Source organism: Maniola jurtina, chromosome 3 (assembly GCF_905333055.1).
Source record: "Maniola jurtina chromosome 3, ilManJurt1.1, whole genome shotgun sequence".
Classification (NCBI taxonomy): Eukaryota; Metazoa; Arthropoda; class Insecta; order Lepidoptera; family Nymphalidae; genus Maniola; species Maniola jurtina.
The window spans coordinates 3,448,140-3,471,080 of NC_060031.1; the positions used below are offsets into that span (position 1 = coordinate 3,448,140).

Sequence of the window (22,941 nt, forward strand, 5' to 3'; positions counted from 1 at the left end):
TTATATACTTACAGTCTAAACTTACCTAAAGATATTTTGCTGTTATAAAAAGTATCCTATATCCGCTATATTCCCTGTTTTTTGTTCTCTGTGCCATATTTCATAACATAATTTTACTGTCTAGATAAAGAGGCTCTGTAATTAATTATATTTCTACATGCAATTAAATTTTATCATACTCCATAAATCATAAAGAGTGAGTATAGATAGGTAACAATAAACAAACAATAGTACTCCCTCGATGCGAACCAAACAAAGGCCTCAAGTGGCCACAAATTGCATTTGCCGATCAGATTGTCAGCGAATACAGATGATGCATGTACCTATTGACCGAACAATCGTTGTTTTATGTAACACACACTGAAACACTTAATTAGATCGAACGGCAGAGTGCACTCGATAGTACGCAAATAATATAAGGCTGTGGACAGACTCACCAAAAAAACATGAACTATTTTTGGGCTACCTAGAGTTTGAGACTGAATAATCGGATTGTTATTTTTAGTAAACCTTAAAAAGACTTGAAGCGAAGGCATAAAAATATTGTCAATATTAAAGACGACCATTTTTCCCCTTTTATCACCAATAAAACAGATTTAAACCTTTGAGCTATTTTGACACAGCAGTTTAACTCGCTGACCTGAGCAAATAATGATAAGTTAAACAAATAGAGAGCAAGTAAAGATAAGTAGTTAGGTATATCTCTCTCTTATTCTATTTCTCTATATTATTCTCGCTCTTTTGTAAACTTAAATACTAATAATAATCGCGATTATTGATCGCTAAGCGCTTGAATATGATTGATTATTTGGGCTTGGACAATATTGCAAAAATAAAAGTCTAGACAATTCTAGGCGTTTTTAATAGGAAGTTTGAATGTAAATAATTTCCACCCGAATAAAAACATCACTACCTTTCCGTCTGGTCACTTCAATCAAAGTCAATATGTGCCAACGAAAGCGTGGCTACTAATGACTTCCTTATCACTAGCACGCACGCCGAATCTATGCACTCTATACATCCATCTCTACAAATATTGTCGTGAATTGTTAAGACTTGAGAAAGGTTGAGTCAAGTTGATGGTTAAGTGGGAGATATTCCGTTATCAGCTAGCTGAAAAGATATTCAAACAACGTGACAGCAAACTGCGACGTCCTAAGTACACATACTTTAAAGCATAGTTATACAGCTTATAGCGCCCCTCTTAAAATTTAGTTTCTCACGCACGCTCAAAAAATATAAAAATTGGTTGAAAACGGAGGTTTGGTTTAGTTGATTGAGTATTAGCTCATTATCTTAACTACCACGAGTGCTTGCTTACTCATTATGCGTAGACTGAATGTCTGCTTTTCACAAAGCTCGCATGTGCTCATTTAGCACACACGTCGATGACTCCTTAAGGAAATAGGCATTCCCCTTCCGTGAACTCGAAATCGCCAGTGTGAACGAAGCGTAATGCATCGCAATCAGTTGGGACCACATGGCCGACGCATCACTCCCGCGCAGACCGAGTGTCTGCGTTCTGTGAATATAGTGTGTGTTTATTGCAGAGCGCAGTCTACTCGAGTAGGTACTCTTCGTAAATGATACAGATATGTTAGTCATATTTGCCTATCGTCATATCTCGCTATGCTATAATATCGACGAGTGGCACAACGAAAAGTTATTTTTAGTAGGTACCTTTTGCCATCAGATCAATGGTAGAAAAGCTTAAACTTTCGCGATCCCTTGTTATAAATACATCTTATTTATAAGAATGTCTTTAGTGCTTTTTTGCACCGAGAAATGCCTAGATATTATTGTTATTTCGTGCGTAGTTTATAAACGTTTGGCATACTAGGTATAAGAAATTTGGGAATTATTGTCGGCCAGTAGAAGTAAATAAAACGTTTAATACACGTTACGTTACATGAAACTTTCGTGATTCCTTCTTACCAATACATGAATTATTCAGATTCAGTCATATGTGAAGCAAATATGCTAAAACTTATGTCCTTAAAATATACCAAATTGATCGTGGATGCCAATTAGAATAATGAAATAACCAATAGGTACCTAATATTATGTAGATTTTCCTCATGTGCAAGCAATTCCTTACATTGCTGTGTTTATCTCATCCAACCTTTAGCTGGAAATTCAGGTTGCCAAAAGTACCTAATTAATTACCAATTAATTGAACATACTATTGCCAGCACACCGTAACATAAATATGTCATATACTCCATTATATTAATTATATCAAATGACTAGCAATCAGCAAGTATATGAGCAAAGCTCGAAGTGTGACCACATTCACGTATCGTTTTCTATTTCTGAAATAATCTATTTGGGAACACTCGAATCAATAGTAGCTACGGGTTTACGTTATATCCCTTGGCCTACAAAATGTTAGAGCTAATAAACAATGAGATATTGATCAGAGATCACTGTTGGTTAGTGGTAGATAGACAAAAGCTGTAAATTGGTTTTTTTTCTTTTCCACGAAAATAGATAAGGTCGGGTTGGAAATTGGAATGCTTACCAAAGATGTAGCTGCAGCTTCGGCCTTTAAATTTTGTTAAAGATAGGTACCTATTATAAATTCTTTGTAATCTAACCAAAATATTATGTACCAAATACCTAAACGGGTGGGCTATGAAGAATCCCAAGGGAACTTTTTGATTTTCCAGGATAAAAAGCCTATGTCTGTCCCCGGGATGTAAGCTAACTGTACCAAATTTCATAAAAACGGGTAAACTGTTGGGTCGTGAAAGCTTGCAGACAGACAGACACACTTTCGCATTTATGATACTACTAGCTGACGCCCGCGACTTCGTCCGCGTGGATTTAGGTTTTTCAAAATCCCGTGGGAACTCTTTAATTTTCCGGGATGAAAAGTAGCCTATGTGCTAATCCAGGATAATTTCTATCTTCATTCTGAATTTCAGCCAAATCCGTGCAGTGGTTTTTGCGTGAAGGAGTAACAAACATACACACACACATACAAACTTTCGCCTTTATAATATTAGTGTGATGGATGGAAGTATGGACTTTCATCACAGAGAAGCCTCACGTGACTGCACTGGCTAACAATTGAGATAAAACCTAGGCATACCTATTATAGTCATAAGTTTGTCTATCCGCGATCTGTCGGTACGCACGTTGCAATGCGCGTCTATCCGCTGCCGGGGTGAACGACCCGCCGCACACTGCCAATCACCATAGAGATAGATTTGCTGGAACTCACCTACGAGTACTATCGTGCATCATAAATGAGAATAGCTTGGACCGTTGCCTAACTTCATTCATACGTATGTTTACATAAACAAGGATTTCAAACATACTAACGGTTAGGCGCAAATCCTACTAATACCTATTATAAACGCGAGAGTTTGTATGTATGGATGGATGCATGGATGTTTATTATTCTTTCTTAAACACCTCCGTACGGCTATTGTGCGTGCTAAAAATGAGTCCCTATTAAATTTTATTGGATGTCTTTACCAACAAAATAACTACTTATAATACAATCTATCCATAAATCTTGCGTTTAAAACTACCTAATTATAAAACTTATTAAGTTTCGAAACTGGTAGATAATTTTTACATGCCTATGCAGACTCATTCATCTTTTTCTTACTGCTATTTTATTGGTAAAGACTCCCCATTTTGCATAAATCTTGCATTCAAAACTATATAATACCCATAATACTTACCATTTAAGTTCGAAACTGGTCGATAATGTTTACATGCTTGTGCATACTTATTCATCTGATTGCTATTAATAGCAACATAAAATAGGTAAATTATTTCCGTTTTGCCGTTATTGGTAATCACAGGATATTTATCCTCGCCGGCCCGGTTCAGGCGAGCGGTTAAGACAGCCGCCCACGGGCCGCATCCAGGAGCGCGGCGTTTCCGCGTCAATAGATTCTCTCAATGGACGAGTGGGCTGACGTTTGCCAATTATAATGGTTTACTTTCTATGCCTAATTGCACATTTGACTCGAAAGCGTTCCGTCCGTGATGTCATGTGATTCACAGAACGCTTACTACGAGTTCGTACATCTCGACAACGTACTTAGATAGATTTCGAGTAACGAAGTATTCTACTTCGTATCGGAGTAAATTGGACCTAGGGGCTAGGTAGAACCAGAGTAACCGATATAGACCAACGGGCTCTGAAGCTGAAGTGGCGATGGGCGAGATATATATTTAGTTCCAAGAATCGACAAAGGTTGGGGTCCCAATGTGCTCAAATAGCGACCTAGCACTGGAAAGTGCAGGGTTGTCAGGTGGCCACTAGTTTGACAGATGACATAAATTGAGTGGCAGGGAGTCACTGGATACAGGTGGTGCAAGACTGCGGCGTGTGGAAGTCCCTACAAGAAGTAGGAGACACACGAGTATAGATGTGTATATTAGTTGATGACAAAATTGGACCTAAACTTAGCTAAGGTCCGAAGCGGAAACATCAAGTAAAACAAAAATAAATTAGTATTTTCTGAATAAACGACTGTTAACTAATCAGCCTTAGGTCGATATACATTAAAGTGTTTCGATCTTCGAAATGTACAAACTCGTATTAAGGGCACAGACTAAAACTAGGATATCAATTGGCTAAAATGCACGCGAGATGACGCTTATTGGTTCTCTACACGTCTAGTTTTGAAGAGGTTTGAAGAAAGTCTGAAATCATTAATCTCTGAAAGTATACTGTCACTCAAATGTCATCATTGAAACCCACTTGATTTTTTCCCCTTTGTAGTGCTTTAAGAGCAACGGTAGGTAAAAAATTAAATATCTAAAATTGAGAATGTTTTTCGTAGTCTTGGACACAAGGCATCAATGAACTACAATAGATTTTTAGTAGGTATAATAATATTATCGTCAATCAAAATAATATGTTTAATTCCAATAGTTTCACTTTATTTTTTGGTATATATCTACTATCTAGACATTATACATCTAAAAAAATACACAATATCAATATTACATTGATTATTATACCTAAGTCCGTAAAGAAACTATAAAAGTCACGTCAGGCGATGTTATGAGCATTAGTACAAATGAATCGGCGACGGTCTATTTACCTAAGCCCTAGGTTGACCAACATAACAACTAATAATAGAAAATATGAAAATAATATTCGTCCAACTGCAATATTCTAGTATTTAGTGTCAAGGTGACCTATTTTTCGCTTGGTTGTGGATATAATTTTGGCAGTAAGTTGTTAGGGTTTGTTTCCACTGAAGCGGAGTAGAGACGTATTCAATAGTTAATAGGCCAATCAGGATTTAGTTAAATGACATGATTATTTAGTCACGTCCTCTCTCAATAATCTATTGGTCAAAAACACACGTCTCCATTCAGCTATGCTTCAAACCTTATGCCGAAATATGTTAACTTCGAATTTCTTGCTAGTTCTACCCCCGACACTTCATAACAAGCGAACAGATAATCTATCGACAATGACAGCGTTATACATAAATCAAGCGGGACAAGGACAGCGCTTTACATAATAGTAATAAAGGCATTTTAGACACGGGAGAAGTTAGGTGTCGCTTCTTTACTGGTGATAGTTTTCTTTGGATATACTCGGAAAGAAAGGTATTTCGAACGAGAAAATTTCTATTATATTTTAAGCCTTTGTCTATTAGCTTAGGTTTTTTTTTGTAAATAAACTAAATCAACAATAGAATCTGGATCTTTTTCCTTTCTTTACGGTCAAACGCTTCGTTGCACGTGAGCTCTAGCAACATGCTCAAAACACGAATTGACCTGTTTTAAAAAGTAAATGATGGTCCACACATTGCTCGCTCAATGCAAATAAAAGCAATACATTTTAATTAACTAGATAGATACATTATTAAAAAAAGTAGCGCAAATTCTTTCCGTGCGATTGGTTTTCTCTGGGGCATCCGCACCACCCAATTGTGTATGTAGGTCGTATTTCGTATCAGACAAACATAAACAGACATTCCAACTTCCAACTTCAATAAGCTAAGCGGTTCCAACTCTGCTGCCAACTAATCCAATCAAGACACACGCGTTAAAGCGTCAGTCAGAAAAGCCCTAAAAACCATCCAACATCCGTATTCAAATTCTATCAAGATTCAAGATGACTTCCTCACAACAGATATGACATCAAATGAATTTTATTAACTACCTTCAATAATTTAATTAATAATTTTATATCATTTCTAAAAATTCAAATTAATTTTCAACATACGACTAGTGCCCAGCCAAGTTCTGATACTATTTACTCAACATGTGGACTGGTAACTTTCTGGTACGTCTTCTGAAAGAAAGTATTTTGCTCGACAAAACCAGACTGGATTTTTATCAAAGGTTGGAATCCAAGACTCAGACCCCTATGTCATTAACTAGGTTGGAACTTGTTGGCAACTGACTTGTTGGAATATCTAATAATGCTTTATCTCGTACAAAATAAACAAATCGTAACTCTAATTACTCCGATAATGGTATAACGGTCAAACTTACACGCTGTTTATGGTACAAATTGAACACAACTTATGTTGTTTGATTTTCCTATTCACATCGCTATTGTAATGTTCGCAATTAACAACTATAATTTCGATCAATGTTTGCTTTGGAATGCTACTTTCTTACTGATTTTATTTTACATTAGAATTATTTTCTCGCCCTAATTTTTAAAGTTCCAAACGTGACAACTAAGTTACGTTAATCTGCTAAAGAGTGTGGAAGATGTGTGTCATCAACCCATCGCCGATTCACTACTGACCACAGGTCTCGCCCTACAATGACAAGGGTTTAGCCATAGGCCACAACATTACACAAATGCGGATTGGCAAACAACACACATGTTTAAGAACATTATGGAGAATCTTTGGCATGCGGAGTTCCTCACGATTTTTCCTTCACCGTCAAAACAAGTGATATTGAATTGTTTAAAACGCGCATAGCTCCGAAAAGTTAGAAGTGCAAGCCTGGGATCGTACCCCGTACCCCCCGAATAGAAGACCCACGTCTTAACCACTGGACTGTCACCGCTTAGCCTATGATTCTTATCCGAGAAAATATGGGAGCATGGTATACCTACCTACACAGTTCGGCGCATATTTTCTCAAATTCGGATGGACAGATGTAGAACTTCCAGAAGAACCCTGAGACGTTGAATTTTATACGTTAAAATTTAAACATCTTATTTAATTTTACGTACCAGGCGGAAGTCGAACTTTATATCTAAGCATTTATTGCGTTATATTTCTTGTTTACTATCTTCAAATTTATTCATCTCCGGCGTAAATTAAGATTCAGCAGGTTATTATCATCTTGTTTCCTTTCGGTTCTACTATCTAGGTCAGAGTTCTTCATAATCATAACATATACGAACATCAAAGAAGTGTTAAAGTTAGGAAAGAAACAACGCGTACCGGTAGCGCGGCTCGAAGGTGCGTGTTTAACGCGTCAACCGGTGCTTTCTCCACTAACTTGATTACTATGTATTTGATATTGTACGTCCAAAACTGAGCATCATATCGATTTATTTCATCATCAATATCATTACTCGGGCAATGAGCGCTAAATGAAATAGTGAAAAATAAAATAATAACCTTTTCCCAATCCGTTTTTCAACCTTTTTCGATCGATTTCGATCCGTATCACTGCATCTCACCGTTCACATTGTAAATTGTTTAGTGATTGTAGATGCAAAAGCAAGCAATTTACCCACGTTCGCTAGCAAGTTCGTTCGAAAAGCATGCGTACCTACATACGTGTTAGCTATAATAATGTAAACTGTGTAAAGATGTTCTGTTCACTGCGGAGTATGCAAGAAGTGCTCTGGTGCCGTGGTACCGTTATCATACAGACTCCGCGTCTTGTATTTTGAGTTGCTGCATGGATTGCTCGTCGCGTGATGTCTGTCCAAACCTTTATCACGTCGCAGACTGAATGAAAATTCCGTGCATCGCGTATCGCAATTCGACATAATGTTTGCATTATTACTTTCTGCATCGACATAAATAGATTTAAATAGGGCTATAAACACAACTGTATTAATAAACTGACCCAAATGTTGGTATGACGCGCGTACCTGACGTAACATGAACACATACACATGTATCTACGAGAAATGGGCTCATTTCTGTTTAAACTGATCCGATTTCTGTTACGATATGTTCGTATAATGATACTAAACGGGTGCCCATTAAAACTTCTGAACACTGTACTAATGTACTGCCTATAATTTTCTTCCAAACGCAATGAGTACAGTATTTGTATTAAACACTTTAACATAGATCTCATTACATGAATAACCTGATTTGCTATCATTCATCATTCAAGTATATATTATAGGTAGACGATTTAAATATCCATTCGAAGGCAATTTCCGGTGACTCAATCCACACTGCAACAAAATAGGCGAATCGATTACCGAAAAGCTCCATCAATAATAATCGTCATTATTACAACTTCATATTGATGTGATTGGCTGAATTTATGGTGTTCATGCTGCAAAAAAGTATTACTGCTAATACATTTTAGTGAAAGATTGTCGGCCAATCAGAGGTGACTCCAATCGTTATGCTGTTGCCGTCCAACTAAGTATGGCAGTAGGCTCAAGAACATGACCACAGAATCGTTGCGACACTGGTCTAACTAATTCTTTGCTCTTCTATCATTATCATTATAAAATACGAAACATAAACTACGTCCTATCCCCTATTAACCCTGACAAGGAATGGATCCTCAGGGACACATTTTTATCATCCTCATATCATTTGAGGGAATCTCCCCTATTAACACCACAGGGTTAAAGGGTGGTGGTAGAAATGCTGGCATTAGTTACATTAAGTACATTACAAAAGGCTTTCGATTAAATATATACCAATTTAAGAAGAGACAAGTATTTTGTACGTGTATCTTTGTGAAAATTTGCCACTTTCTTATTGCAAATACCCATCTTGAGCATCCGACTCCCAAAGTTAGTGACTCTCATAATATCGGTAAGTTTAATCAATTAGTCAAGCATGTCGTAATTGGAAGACCGTGAAGCCTCAGTCCATCATTCAATCCTTAACGATCGAAACTTTATCGATAATAATAATTGGTTTGTACGAAGTCTGCGTAAAATATAGTACCTATTTCAATAAAAATCTGCGATAAGAGATTTCTTACGTAAACCAATTTTTTAAGTCCCAATCTTTTCTTACGAAACCTTGATTATTTCCATTCAATGCTGAATGCATAATATATAATCAGATTTTATTATCGGCCTCCATACACGAATAAATTCATAACAATGCAAGCTTTATGTTCCGTCTATTTAGACATCGCAAAATTGATCGTTTGATATAATCTTCGCTACATGAGTGTTGTATGAACGCGCAGGCTTTCTAGATCTTACGCAACTGTGCCTGCATTAGGCACCGAATAATGTTCTTCCATATACCTACACTACAAGCTCATAGTTATTACACTAGCCGCATAAGTACCTAATAAATATTTTACTAGCACCATCATAAAAAATAATAGTTACCTAAGCACTCATTTGAATTTGAAAAATCAAAATTTTTACCTTTATCATCTAAGTTTTAAATCTTTTAGGTTGATAATAAATAAATAATTAGTAAACAGCTGTAACTATTCAAAAAATAAACAATCTAATAATTAATTTAGGCGCAAGGCACACCGGCAGAGCCGAGGTGCGGCGTTTTTCTTTATGATAACTCAAACTAAGATTTATTTACGAGTACATAACGGATTTGACATAACGGCAGCGGGCGGGCGGCGCGTGGCGAGCCCAGACAAATGCAGTACCTACGCATCCTTTGTGTTTTGCTTTCAGTACCTATACTAATTTAACGATACGATACGTGAATTGAATTTAGGAAGTTATTAAAAGTGTCTATTCCATTCCGTCTCTTTGCGCTGGCCATAACTCTTCACATTGCTTAAAATTTTAAAACTGGCCAAGTGATTCATCTTGATGATAATATGACTGTCTGTGTTGCGCCGCTTCGCACTAGAACACTATTAAAGAAATCGCAATTGAGTCATAAGTATCGGAGGCTGAGCTTTCATTGTTTATTCATCACTTAGTCACCGACGGAGACGATATAAACGCAGTTCGATTACGAGACAACTTGTGGTAACTGTTACGTAAAATGATACGAATATTACGGAAACCGGCGCTAATAAGCCGAGGAGGTGATAATACTCTACGAATAATGTTTCTATACAATCATAAATCATTATGTGCGGGCATGGACATGATCAATCATGGAAACTTACTTTCGCTTTCAATTCCAAGATAAACTCGAACGTCGCAATCGAATACAATGTGCACACACAGTATTATTTAAATATAATGTGCCTAGCTGTCTAAACATTATCAAGATATCTTTTAATAAGTATGTTAGAGTACTAGGATATTCTTGCGAAAGAAACAAGAAATCAAACATGACTTAATTCGCTAAGCGCTATAAGCTGTTACGTTAATTATCCGACTTCGCAGAAGCCTGCAAAAATTATAATTAAGATTCATAGTTAAAATAACGTTATATAACAACCATAACAACTTATTTAAACTTCAGTGCAATAGAATAGTCTCAGTTTGGTACAATACTCTTAACTAAAGTTTACTGAAGTTTAAATAAGTTATTACAAAGCTCAATCATATTAATTTTTCAAGCTTATGCGCAGTCAGTTTCTTTTTAATTCGTAAAGTTATTTATTAATGCGAAAGTGACAGTAGCCAAATAGTTGTGAACAATTTAGTCCATCAGTTTTCAGCGTCATTATATATTTATACAGTACTTTTATTCATATTTACCGCGAGGTGGAAATATTTCTCGAACTGTCCAACCAAACAAACACACCTACTCTACCCACAGTGCCAATTTGCTAAAGCTTTGTCTCTCTAAACTGTGTCTGTGTACCGTTAATTGATTGCCAAATATACCCACTCATCCGAGGCACAAATTAGGATTTTGGCTTCAAAAATATTGAGAGATGAGAATGTAAGGTTAATGGACTCTATGGTTCAATGGGTGAACAATTCTTTACGCTCTAGATTGACGGGATATGCGAAAATATGAAACTAGGATAGCCTTTTGTCGAAAAGGCAAAAATAATATCAAGAATACCTACTTACGAGTAAAAAAAAACGACACTCGCTTCCTTCGCGCCCGCAACGTAATGATACGCCTAGTACCTACTTAGCATTATGGGCTTGTATGAATTATCGAAGGTGTGATAATACCTACAATGATATAATATATTGTAATTAAACTTTAACATAACCCAATTACATACTGATTGATTGAAAAATAAATATGTATTAGATAAATCCAAAAGTAATACAGTTGGTAGTTTCTTGATGTAGGTACCTACCTACGAATAGTCAGCCAGAAAATGAATTTCATAACTTGCAACAACTCAATGGCTACATTTTCTTTAGTTAAAACGATGCAAAAATATGCCTTGTAAGTATTTTTGTGGTAGGTTATTATAACACTTTTTACGGTAGTAGTACGGTGTCAAATGTTGGGTCTTTTATAAAACGGTAGGTACACATTCGTTACGGCTAAGTCGCAAATCGCAAAGAAAATATAATTTCCATGAAATCGTTGGCAAGATAACCCGACTAGCTAAAAAACGAGGATGCAAAACTGTCGCTTGTCACAGTTCCACCAACATTGGTCTCAACGCTCTGAAAACGCTTGAATTCTAATAGTTTACATTTTCGTATATTCCAAGAACGCGATTAAAAAGGATACAGGGCGAATATGGAACGGAAGCTGCATGTTTGATGTATTAAAACAAATTCTTTGGAACGATGTGTCTTTCAGTCCTTATTAACAAATCGTAAATAACTTTATTTGAATAATAATATGATATGAACATGTTTGTGTCTCAAGAAAATCTCAAGCTTCAGAAAGACATACCTATGTATAAGATGGTATGTGATATGCACTTCAAAATATGCACGAAAGTGGACAAAATATGCACAATCAATGGCACCATTTCTGCAAAAACTGAGCTATGTGCGTTTTAAGCAATGGTTTTAAGCAAGTCAATATCACTTGTCGGTGAAGGAGAACATCGTGAAGAAACCTTTTCTTAACCATACTCCATAATATTCTCAAAAGTGTGTAAAGTTTGCCAATCCACACTGGGCAAGCGAGGCAGAATATGACCTAAACCCTTCTCATTCTGCGAGTGTGCTCAGTAGTTGTCCGACGATGGGTTGATCATGATAATGAAAATGACAAAATAACACAACAACAAATCTCTCGAAATGTTCAGAGCAACACAAAGAAGGAAGTGTAAATATAGAAAAGCACATCGTGAAGTGAAGTGCGAAGGAAAAGTATGACGAATTAAGATTGTTGTTGCATTCACCGCCGCGCAGAATTACCGCAATGCTCATTCATCTCGCGCTGTAACGATGTTCGAATCACTGCACAACACATTATCCTAACTACATACAAAATTTCCTCTTACTCTAAGCACTAGTCACATATCATCGGCTTTAGCGCGGCAGATGCAGTCTTTAAACGTCGCACGCTGACCGGTTCCTGCTAGATTATCTCGGCAATTTATCATCTCGTATGCGATCTATGCGAAGATGGCAGCTTGCTGTGATATAAGCTGTTATATACCAAATAGCGAGGAAGGAGACAAGGTGCTGGTCCTTGGGACGAGTCCAATGTCTTCCGACACCGATGTGTTCGTAAGAGTTCTCGAAGCCTGCCAGTATGCGCTGAGGGTGGCCACCTAGAGAAGGTTTTTAAAGGTAAAAATCCTTCATAATCCGATGTCTTTCCCAGGTTGTCGGGTATCTTAAGAGGATTTCCCCAAACCCAGGCCCAGCTCCGCTGTTATGTGACGGATGCTTTACAACGAGTAATCTTAATGACCTGCTGATGACAAACTTACGTCGTAAAATAGTTATTACGTGTTTTTAGTCATGTGACAAAAGCAGTATTTATGTGACATACATATTATAGCACTATTCTGAAAAAATATCATCACTATATGTGTATTATTCTTACTAGAAGCGTATCAACTCGATTGAAGTATCCAATTGCACTACAACAATAAAAACGTGATTTTAAAAGGATCACGAAATTCCAAATAACAAAATAAACAGAATAGTTCTAATTGGTTCATAAATACCGGAGATTCAAATTAACATTCATAGAACCACATCCTGTATTAACACACGTTAAAAACTAAAAAGTAAGGCACAAAATCGAACCGCCCATTATACACGATCGCATCATAACATCAGATTAATCTTGGCTCTCTCTAATTCAATGAAAACATTAGAGAAGAGCTAAAACTAAATAGCCAAGATTAAGTTGCATGTTAAATTTGAATAGACAAATACAAAAAAACACTCAAGAAAGTGGCGCCGATGTGTCCCCATTGTGACGAATGGCTCGTCCGGAAAAGACTATCAATTTTCGAACCGTGAAAACGACGATTTGGCAGACGCCGCGGAGTCTGCGCCGGAGCACTTTCTCTGCGCAGACGCAGCCCGACGCGCATAGTCCTTCAGGCGAGCGCGAGCGCTGCCCGCACGCATGCACTGACGCTTCCGTACATTGAAATTCGTTTCAAAACCAATATTTTATTCAAAACAATTTCTTTTCACGCGAAAATATCATAATTTAACTTATCGCGGTTGCCTTTTAATGAACTCGAATTATTTTTGTGTTTCCAAAATCTGGACTGGATGAATAAGTGACTGAGTTTAGTGAGTGATTTGAATTTTGAGGTACTTAGGAGCAATTATCATTTTGCTATCACCGATGCCAACCGCTGACAATGACCAAGAGGCGTCTCGTTTGGCTTTGATGCAGATGGACTCCAGCCAAATCATGACGCTCTGGTACACCGATTTACTGGTGAGCTTTATTCACTCCACGTTTATTGCTGAGTAAACACGCTTTTTTATTACTCAATCGTATTTTTAAAAGCGTGCAACAAGTATTTATCTAAACTACTAAAATATTGATCTATACCGATTAGCCATCTCATAGACTTGATGCGCGTAGCTTGTGACTTTTTTCTTTTGTGATATCAACACAGATTACTTATTATTGGATAATACAATTTGTTATGTTTATACAGGTAACCATTATCTTGATTCTGATCTATCGTGACATAACTCCATTGTTCAAAGTAATCAACCAGAACCGTGAGCAACTTTGGTAATGCATGAGTTGAAACTTTGTGGATCTCCACGCGCCTTTTAAAGAACGGATTATGCAAAAATATTAGTGGACCTATTGAGCCATAACGTTTACAAAAGTATTGCAAACAGCTTGAACGCTTTTGTAAATCCATTAGACATCGATTGGTAAAATAATTGCTTCTAAAATGTCAAGTGGAAATATGAACACATACCTACGTTTGTATGACTGTGTTCATATCTCTTATTCGTTTAGAATCATTTTAAAAGCAATAATTAAAAGAAAAAGTTTGGTATCGGCATTTGAAACAATTATATCAGCAATCTTGTTCTTCGTTACAATCAAAACTTTACTACGAGTACGATACTAAAAAATACGTAGGTACGATCTAAAACCAGTAGCAATTTCAATGTTTAATAGATCTATCTGTTCTCAATTTGATTTTTTTATCCCGAAATATTAATGGACTTCTCGGTTATACCAGTCGGTAATTATTCAATTCAATTAATTAATGTATTAATATTCATTTCGATGAGAGCACTATAATTAATCTCTCGAGAATGTGAAGACCATACAAAACCGAATCAAGCGTTCACGTTATCTAGCGGACGCGAGAGCGGGCACTCTCGAAAGATTTTGAAATGTCTTAATTGATTTAAATGTTAATGTTGTTAATGTATAAGTAACGCATTTTAATATTGTAAAAGAATTAGAATGAGACTAATAATACTCATTTTATATGCCACTCAGTGGCGCACTGCAGTTATACTACATACTACTTAAACAACAATTATATATTCATTCACAATCTCACAAATAAATGAATTGAAACAAGGCTTATGACTGTTTAAATGGACACATATGTCTGCTCGTCTGTCTTGGAACATACAGTCTCGTTCGAGATCGATAAATATCGGTAATAATACGAGACTGGGCAATATCTATAGCGCGTCAATCCTCAGGTTAAGTGAGCTTTTCATTTCAGCTTAGTAATGTTTTTAAAGAAAAGTACTGGCTGCCTCTAGTCACTAGACTCTAGTGGATTCAAAATTATGTGTAAAAGAGACTCGCGAATTTCTATACAATAATAACAATAATTAATTGGCCCACCCGCCACCACGTCCGCGTTCGCGAACTCTACGTGAACGCGCTATAAGATTCGATATGGGCGTCAACGCATCTCAATTTAATATTATTGCATCTAAGTAGACGATTGACCTAGAACTGCATTATTTCTATCCATATAGCTAGAGGCTTTTTATTACCCAGATTAATATGAGGTCAAATTACTTTGCAGGGTATGTAGAATTTTTTCGATAGCTTTCTATATAATTATTAAGAAAGCTAACGGAAGCGATTCAAACCTACCTATTTTAATTCTCTACATAGCTTTTCTTACTTTATCTAATGTAATTACTAATTACTTTAATGTCTTAATGGTTAAACAGTTTATGTTCGGACTCCTAAGTATTTACACTCTCGACAGTATAATCGTAGCTATTACTAATTATGAGTTTGTTTTTCAATCGACGAATATACTTTAACTGACGAATAAATATGTCACTATGAAGGTTTGAAAAACTGCCAAGACGTCTTTATACGGCGATTGAAAAATCGGCAACAAGGCAAGTTGTCCCCCCGCCGCGCCGACCAGGAAGCGACGATCTCGTACAGTCGCTCAGCAACAAAACTATCCCAGCTACGCACTCGCTTCTTGTTGCTCGCCAACGCGTTTGTAGTTTTTAACTGAACTCGTATCGTGCTAATCGTTGGCGGTGGGATTAGTGCCATAAGGATATATTATGTATTTCTACAGTGCAGAAGCTAAAACACAACCAGTACAATACTCTCGCGGCCTTTGCAATACTTTGTCGATGTGTGGAAAAATGTATAGTTTAACAATGATTAATTAATGTTTTCGTAAAGGTAGTAAAACAAATTGAAATTTTCGTAATGTACCTACTAGTAGGTATGTAATGGCAGTTAATATAATATTGTTGCATAATTTTCGCATACTGCGATAGCCTTTACAAAGCTTTTATCATGTTACCCTAAGATAAATCGCAATATTATACCTATAAATCATAACTGTTGGTTTTCCTTGATAAATAAGATTAAACGTAAATATGTAAAAGACGCTATCAATTGGACACTGATTGTTTTCGAGCTGTAAGCAGTTATATTATCTTGTCATTATTGTGATCTCTCTCCTCCGACTTGTTTTAGTGGCATTGCGTGAAGACTTTATATATAGTGTTTTCCAATTAATTGCCGTTTTCTAACCATATTAATATAATTAATTGATAAATTATACAAGTAAACATAAAACTTTCCAATCGGTGTAGCGATTTTCCACATCGGCGAGTGTTGAGTGTTGACACGCTGCGGCTTGTTGCGGCTTGTTGCGCTAAGTGTTTGCTATCGCCTCGCCGCGCCGTCTCACAGCACGCATTACATAAGCGGAGCACTTCTGGCGTCGGACACTATGACCTGACCATTGAGTACATACTGACCCTCTAATTGCGAGGCGAATGGGTCAAGAACGAAAGAGCTCTCATTACAAAAGTCATAAGGTTGAAACAAACAGAAAGCGCGACTAAAACGCGACCAGCCTGTGTGGGGTCTTTCAAATTGTTAAATAAGAAATCTTGAAGCTTATTTTACTGAGCAAGGAACAGTACGCGCAGTTTTACTCGAATAGACCGCTGGCAAAACTGTTGGGGAGATGTTTCTGCGTAGTAAATACAGATAGGTAGTATTCACTGTAGTTAAACACTCGGGTCGTCTCACCTCACTTCATACAACCAAATAGATCGATAAATCGTCTACCGCGCTGGTACAAGGTCAGCGGTCTTACGCGAAACCAAAGATATTATAAAATTCCATATAGTCAAAGCTCATACATTCGTATTCCAGACACTTTACAAACACTTGTGTATATATGCGTATCGGTAGGTACTACATACATACTGACGCGGTTTACTCGAAGGTGTCAACGACATCTTTGAGCATGCCTCAAAAAATGATGGCTCGTTACCCTGGTTGCGCGTAATTTTGGTTAAAACGTTATGTTCCTTCGCAGCATCACAGTTACGAATTGTAAAGCGTACAGACCGCGCGGCGGTGCGTTTTGTGTGTTCCAAGCTTTACACCAGCGCGACAAGTCAACAAAACTCGAAAGTATGTCAGACGCAGTAAATAGTCGATCCTTATCGGCGACCGGTAATAATTTTCGAGACTATCGAAAGCATGACTGTTTTTTTTTCACATAATAAAAATTCTGAGGCCGGAGATGGTATCTGTGCACGAATAGTAAAGGCTTGGATATATACGAAGCGCAACGGATGCGACACTCTTTGTCACATCACAGTGAACGGATGTACCGTTAGTAATCCGAATAAATGTAGGGATTCTTTGGCGTGCAAGATTTGAACGCAGGAATCTAATACATACTATTGAAAATAATAAAGTGTGATGTGTTATTTAGACTTTAAAGCGCAAACACGTACAATTTACTAACGCTCTGTTTAGCGTGCGCACCATGTGTGTTGCCATTGCCGTTTTTTATGCACCGAGGAACCTCTATTTTCCACTGCAGATTGCGATGGCATGTGACGGGTGACGACAGCAACGCGGGTGCATATAGTTCTTGTTGGAGTCGCATTTGGATAAGTTGCATTGGCGCCTCGCGTTGTATTTGTCTAAGCCTTTACTAGTAATCGCCACACACGCGTACCTAGGAGTACGTGGGTAATTATTCTCTTTTGTGTGTGCCGACAGTGGATTACCGTGTTTCTTGCTCTAGAATTGGGGTTAGACGGAAAATGAATATTCATTGCTATTTCAGTCTATTTAGGGGCAGAAAAAGTATTACAGCTAGCGATTTCATATAAAAATTATTCAATTCTTGTATCCGTGTTTAACTTTCCTTTCGTTTTTTATATGAAACGCTGGTTTTGTGGTTGTTTTTATCACCCATAAATCTTTTTGCTTATGAATAGCCAATTTATTATACCTACCCACCGGAATACTTATTAAAAAAATCAAAGTAAATAACTTTAGATCTTGGAGTTGGACCAATATTGATACAATGAGTCTGGCCATTAATTTTGTTATAGGTATCAATATTATGATCTAAGAAAAATTACGAGACAAATCATGTTTTTTCACCTTTAAATTATGTGTGAAATAATGAAGATCAAAGAACGCTCCTCTTCTGTCCAAATGTTTTCTCAGAAGTATCGAGAGCTGAATAAATTGAATTACAGACTTGAGGTAATTTTCAGTCACGAAATTAAAATATTATTTAATTGAAATACTCTGCAATCTCGCCTAATGGTAAGGGATGATGCATTCTAAGATGGTAACAGTCTAACCTGGAACACGTATAACCCATACCCTATTGGTCTCTACAAGGCATCGTACCGGAACGCTAAATCGCTTGGCGGTACGGCTTTGCCGGTAGGGTGGTAACTAACCTCGGCCATAGCTTTCCGCTAGACCAGACCAGACGAAATTTAGAAATTATAGAATTCCCCCCTTGCCGGGAATCCATTGATTTTTTATTGCATTTAGTCCGTAGCTAGATTGAAAGATTGACGAAAAAACGTAATTTTATAGCCAGAAAGTAATATTAAGTACTAGATGATGCCCGCGACTTCATCCGAGTGGATTTAGGTTTTTTATAAATCCCATGGGAACTCTTTGCTTTTCCGGGATAAAAAGTTGCCTCTGTTAATTTTTTGGACGCAAACTACCTCTGACCAAATTTCATATAAATAGATTAAGCGGATGGGCCTTTAATAATCCCGTGGGAATTCTTTGATTTTCCGGGATAAAAGTAGCCTATGTCTGTCCCCGGAATGTCTAACTCTATACCAAATATCATCAAAATCGACACACTTTCGCATTTATAATATTAGTTTGGATTAATGTTCGAACAAGCTCAAAGCGTGCGTGTCTGTTGACAAGGAAGGCAAACACGAGCGCACACACTCTCGATTTCATCCGCGATATCAACCAAGCCACATTGCGGCTTCCCGACGTAACCGACAGCCGCGTCGATTTATCTTGTTATGTATTGCGGTTTACCACGGTTTCAAATACATACAGTTCCGCAAAGCCTTTTATCGTGAAAGACATAGACCTAATATATCGCTGTACTGCCTATGTTGTTTTTTAAACATTACAAGAATAGGCAATCGAGGTATGAGGCGGGGGGACTCCCCGCACACCCACACGTCACCCGCGCTATTCCGCACCGGGATAGCGCGGGGACTGTGCGGGTGTGCGGAACGTCCCCACACCGACTACCATCTCGACCTGTCGCGTACTAAAGAAACTCTGTTCAGGACCCTGTCTTTTATAACTAATTATTGAAATCGTTTTTACACAATTTTTGTCTAATTTGATACCACGGGACCACTTTAGTTAGATGTACGAAGTGGTCATTTACCTAGTTGATTACTTTTTCAGTTATTTGATTAATGTTGCTAAAAGAGTTCAAACAGAAACCACTGGAGACAAGAGGCATCAGACCGTGATATGTGGAGACCTCTGCAAAAGACCGATTATTGTCTAGCAGTGGACGTCAATACTTGTGAGTTGAGACAACGAAACGAGTTCATAGCAATGAGTCGTTGCTCTGTGCAAGTGAACTCGTCTGTATGATTGCTAAACAGCAAAACTACAGTATGTGGGCGGCAGATGCGGGGACATCCGCCTAGTCAATGATCGCTGTTTACCTTTTTTTATTTCTAGGTTAATCCGATTATTATGCATAACCGCTCTACACACACACTACATACTCGTAGATTGTTATTAGTTACCCTATTACGTGAGACTTCTGTTTAAATAAATAGAAATAAAATGTAATAGATATTTATTTTGATTGGAAAGCTTAATCGTAGGTGTTTCTGCGGATGTGTTTGGGTAACCAAGAAACCCAATTTTCGCTAATTGAGTCTGATTATAAAAAAGCATTTCGTTACAGAATTTTGAGAATTTAATTTATATCACTAGAAAAACAATCGCTCATTCTATTTTTTTATTTTTACCATTGTGACATACCTACCTTACCTACTTACCTAAAATTTTGTTATTTTTGCAGTGATGTAATTAAGCATTGTAACATTTAAATAAATTATGTAAAGTATGTATTTGTCTATTAGAATTAGGAATAAGGCAACCTTTTCTTACTTAGTGCATAATATTGTGGTTAGTTATTTGCTAGGCAACAAAACCTAATTAAAACACTTGATTAAAAAAAGCTTTGAAACGCTAGAACCGATTTTGACAGACCTTCAAAGTTTCATCGAATCTTTTAGACCCTAACTAATTTAAGATACCTACTGAAGCGGACCAAGTTGCGGGACACTGCTAATATCTACCTTCAAAAACAAAACACGGTAATTGTCGGTCAAATAAAATTTAAACATCATGTTTCACGTCGGCGGTGCTGTTAAAAAGATATCAAAAAGAAAGTGCAAGTTTTTAGATGTTAAACCTCTTATTTCGTGCGCTGTAACCCACTTTGTGTAGCTCGTTTGATTAATGCCACATGAGATAATGAAAGCGAAAAGACATAGCACAGGGTTACCATGTAATGCAGTTTTTTAATTGCCTCACATCATTATTTTGTAAAGAAAAATTGTAGTTACAAGATACCAAGATGGTTTGTGAGATAAAACGCGGGTTACGGGAGGATGACAATTGACATAACAAGCCGACATAGAAACGGATATACATACCTACATACATACAGTTCAAACACAATAACCCTCCTTTGGACTTCGCCGCAGTCGTGTAAAAATCAAGGGATACGGTATTTACCTATGTCAAAAATAAATTATTTCTCATTGATGATTATATAGAGGGTCTTGGAATATGGAAGTTTCTACTTTAAATTGTGACCAACGTTATTAAACACCAGATATAATTTAACAAAACAAATCAAAATAATCTCTTCATATGGGCTCATTTTAGTTGGTGACCCTAGAGGTTGGTACACGCCTCAATCTGTCTGATTCATCTATCTGGTTTCGGAGACATAATGCTAGTAATTAAGGGTGAAAGCATCACGCAGTCAAGAGCGACATGTCACATGACCCGAGCGTACGCAGATGATGATACCTATATCCGTTAATTCCACTGCAATTATACCTACAGCGGGCTTTAGTTGCATTTGCTATGTGAGCCATTCCAATTGACAGACCATCTTTATTATATTATGAACACATTACACAATAAAAAAAATTCAAAAGAAAAATAAAACCGACTTCAAAAACGACAAACACTAAAAAGTAAAAAATAACTTTTGTTTAGCTACACGTGTAATGCACCTAGGTATGAAGTCGAGCGAGCATATTAAAACAAAATTAGAAATCCAAGAGTGAAGCTCGCCCGACTTCATACCTAGGTGCATTACACGTGTAGCTAAACAAAAGTTATTTTTTACTTTTTAGTGTTTGTCGTTTTTGAAGTCGGTTTTATTTTTCTTTTGAAATTTTTTTATTTCACAATTTTTAGTGGCCCTACTGTACTATAATATGCTGTGCCCAGTTAAAACCCTACTGTTTACTAAGCTATTACACTGATAGCGAGCAATTTGCTCCTATCCATTGAGGAGTTCTGTTCTCCATCTCCGAAGATATTCATCAGATCTTCACCAAATTTATATGGGACCACCTGCACAGTATACCCTTTCAAAAAAAAAAAAAATTTTCCAAATCGGTCCAGGGGTCTTTGAGTAATCGGGGAACATACATAAAAAATAAAAAAAAAAAAAAAAAAAAAAGATCCCGACGAATTGAGAACCTCCTCCTTTTTTGGAAGTCGGTTAAAAATACTTATTTTTTTTTTAATATAGTGCTTTATCTACACTTCAAGGTGATTTCTAAATAATTTTAAATACATATCAAAAATTGCGGTACCTACTGGCAGGACCTGCGTCTCCCTTGGGTATTGCGCCCGGAGCGTCTTTCACCACAAGACTACAGTTCTATTACTGCCCAGTACCGAAATTTAGATATTCATTTTTATTTACTACCTACTCAGTATCTAATAATGCCATAAAATACCACCTAACCTACACATATCTTGAAGTACCTACCAATGGCGGATCCTGTAGGACAAGCAAAGCGGTCTATGATACTAAAAAAAGACCTCCAAAGATACACATTCCAAAATCCAATTTCCTAGATAACATTGCTTACAGCTGAAGATAGTGAGTAGTATGATACGAAGTAAGATACGAAGTCGATATGAATAACAAAATAAAATTCTCCACTAACCGGCAACAAAAAAAGTGCTGCTGTTTTAAGAGTTAGGTAGATTATGGAATTCGGCATAAAGCTCATTTTGCAGCAAAAGTGGACAGCTACTGCGCAGTTGCGAAAAAAGTGCGTACGTGATTTGATACCCTACCAACTTCCTAAAGGAAGAGTACGTAAACAAACAAATCATAAATCACAAAGCAATGCAGAGATATTTTTTTTTACTTTTATCTTCACACGCATTTCAAGTCAAGTTCTTTAAGAAGCGTTTTCCGAGAAGCTATAATCATCCTGCCCCAGATTGCTCGCTTTGTGCTTAATTAAAAAATTGTCTCAGTGTGTCGGTGTGTCCCGAAGGTTGCGCAATAAATTTCAATCTCAAACACGTCGACTCGTTTAAAATCTAGACACCGGTCCTTGCCTTGCCATTATATAAATCATAATTCGAGTTGTGCTTTTAAATGAGCTTTGTTAACGTTTTCTGCATAGCGCATATT

The 22,941-nt window shown here is 37.0% G+C and overlaps 1 protein-coding gene and 1 long non-coding RNA gene across 12 annotated transcripts in view; one reads left to right on the forward strand and one right to left on the reverse strand.

The window, feature by feature from the left end:
• Window positions 1–22,941, forward strand: part of LOC123879995 (rho GTPase-activating protein 23) — a 473,286-nt gene that overhangs the window by 440,913 nt on the left and 9,432 nt on the right. The gene's annotated exons all lie outside the window — the stretch shown is intronic.
• Window positions 1–22,941, reverse strand: part of LOC123880163 — a 30,524-nt gene that overhangs the window by 2,393 nt on the left and 5,190 nt on the right. Inside the window, exons 2-3 of the long non-coding RNA XR_006799173.1 lie at window positions 17,131–17,140; window positions 15,703–15,715 (exon numbers count right to left, since the gene is read on the reverse strand). This is a non-coding gene — a long non-coding RNA (uncharacterized LOC123880163). The remainder of the gene's footprint in view (window positions 1–15,702; window positions 15,716–17,130; window positions 17,141–22,941) is intronic.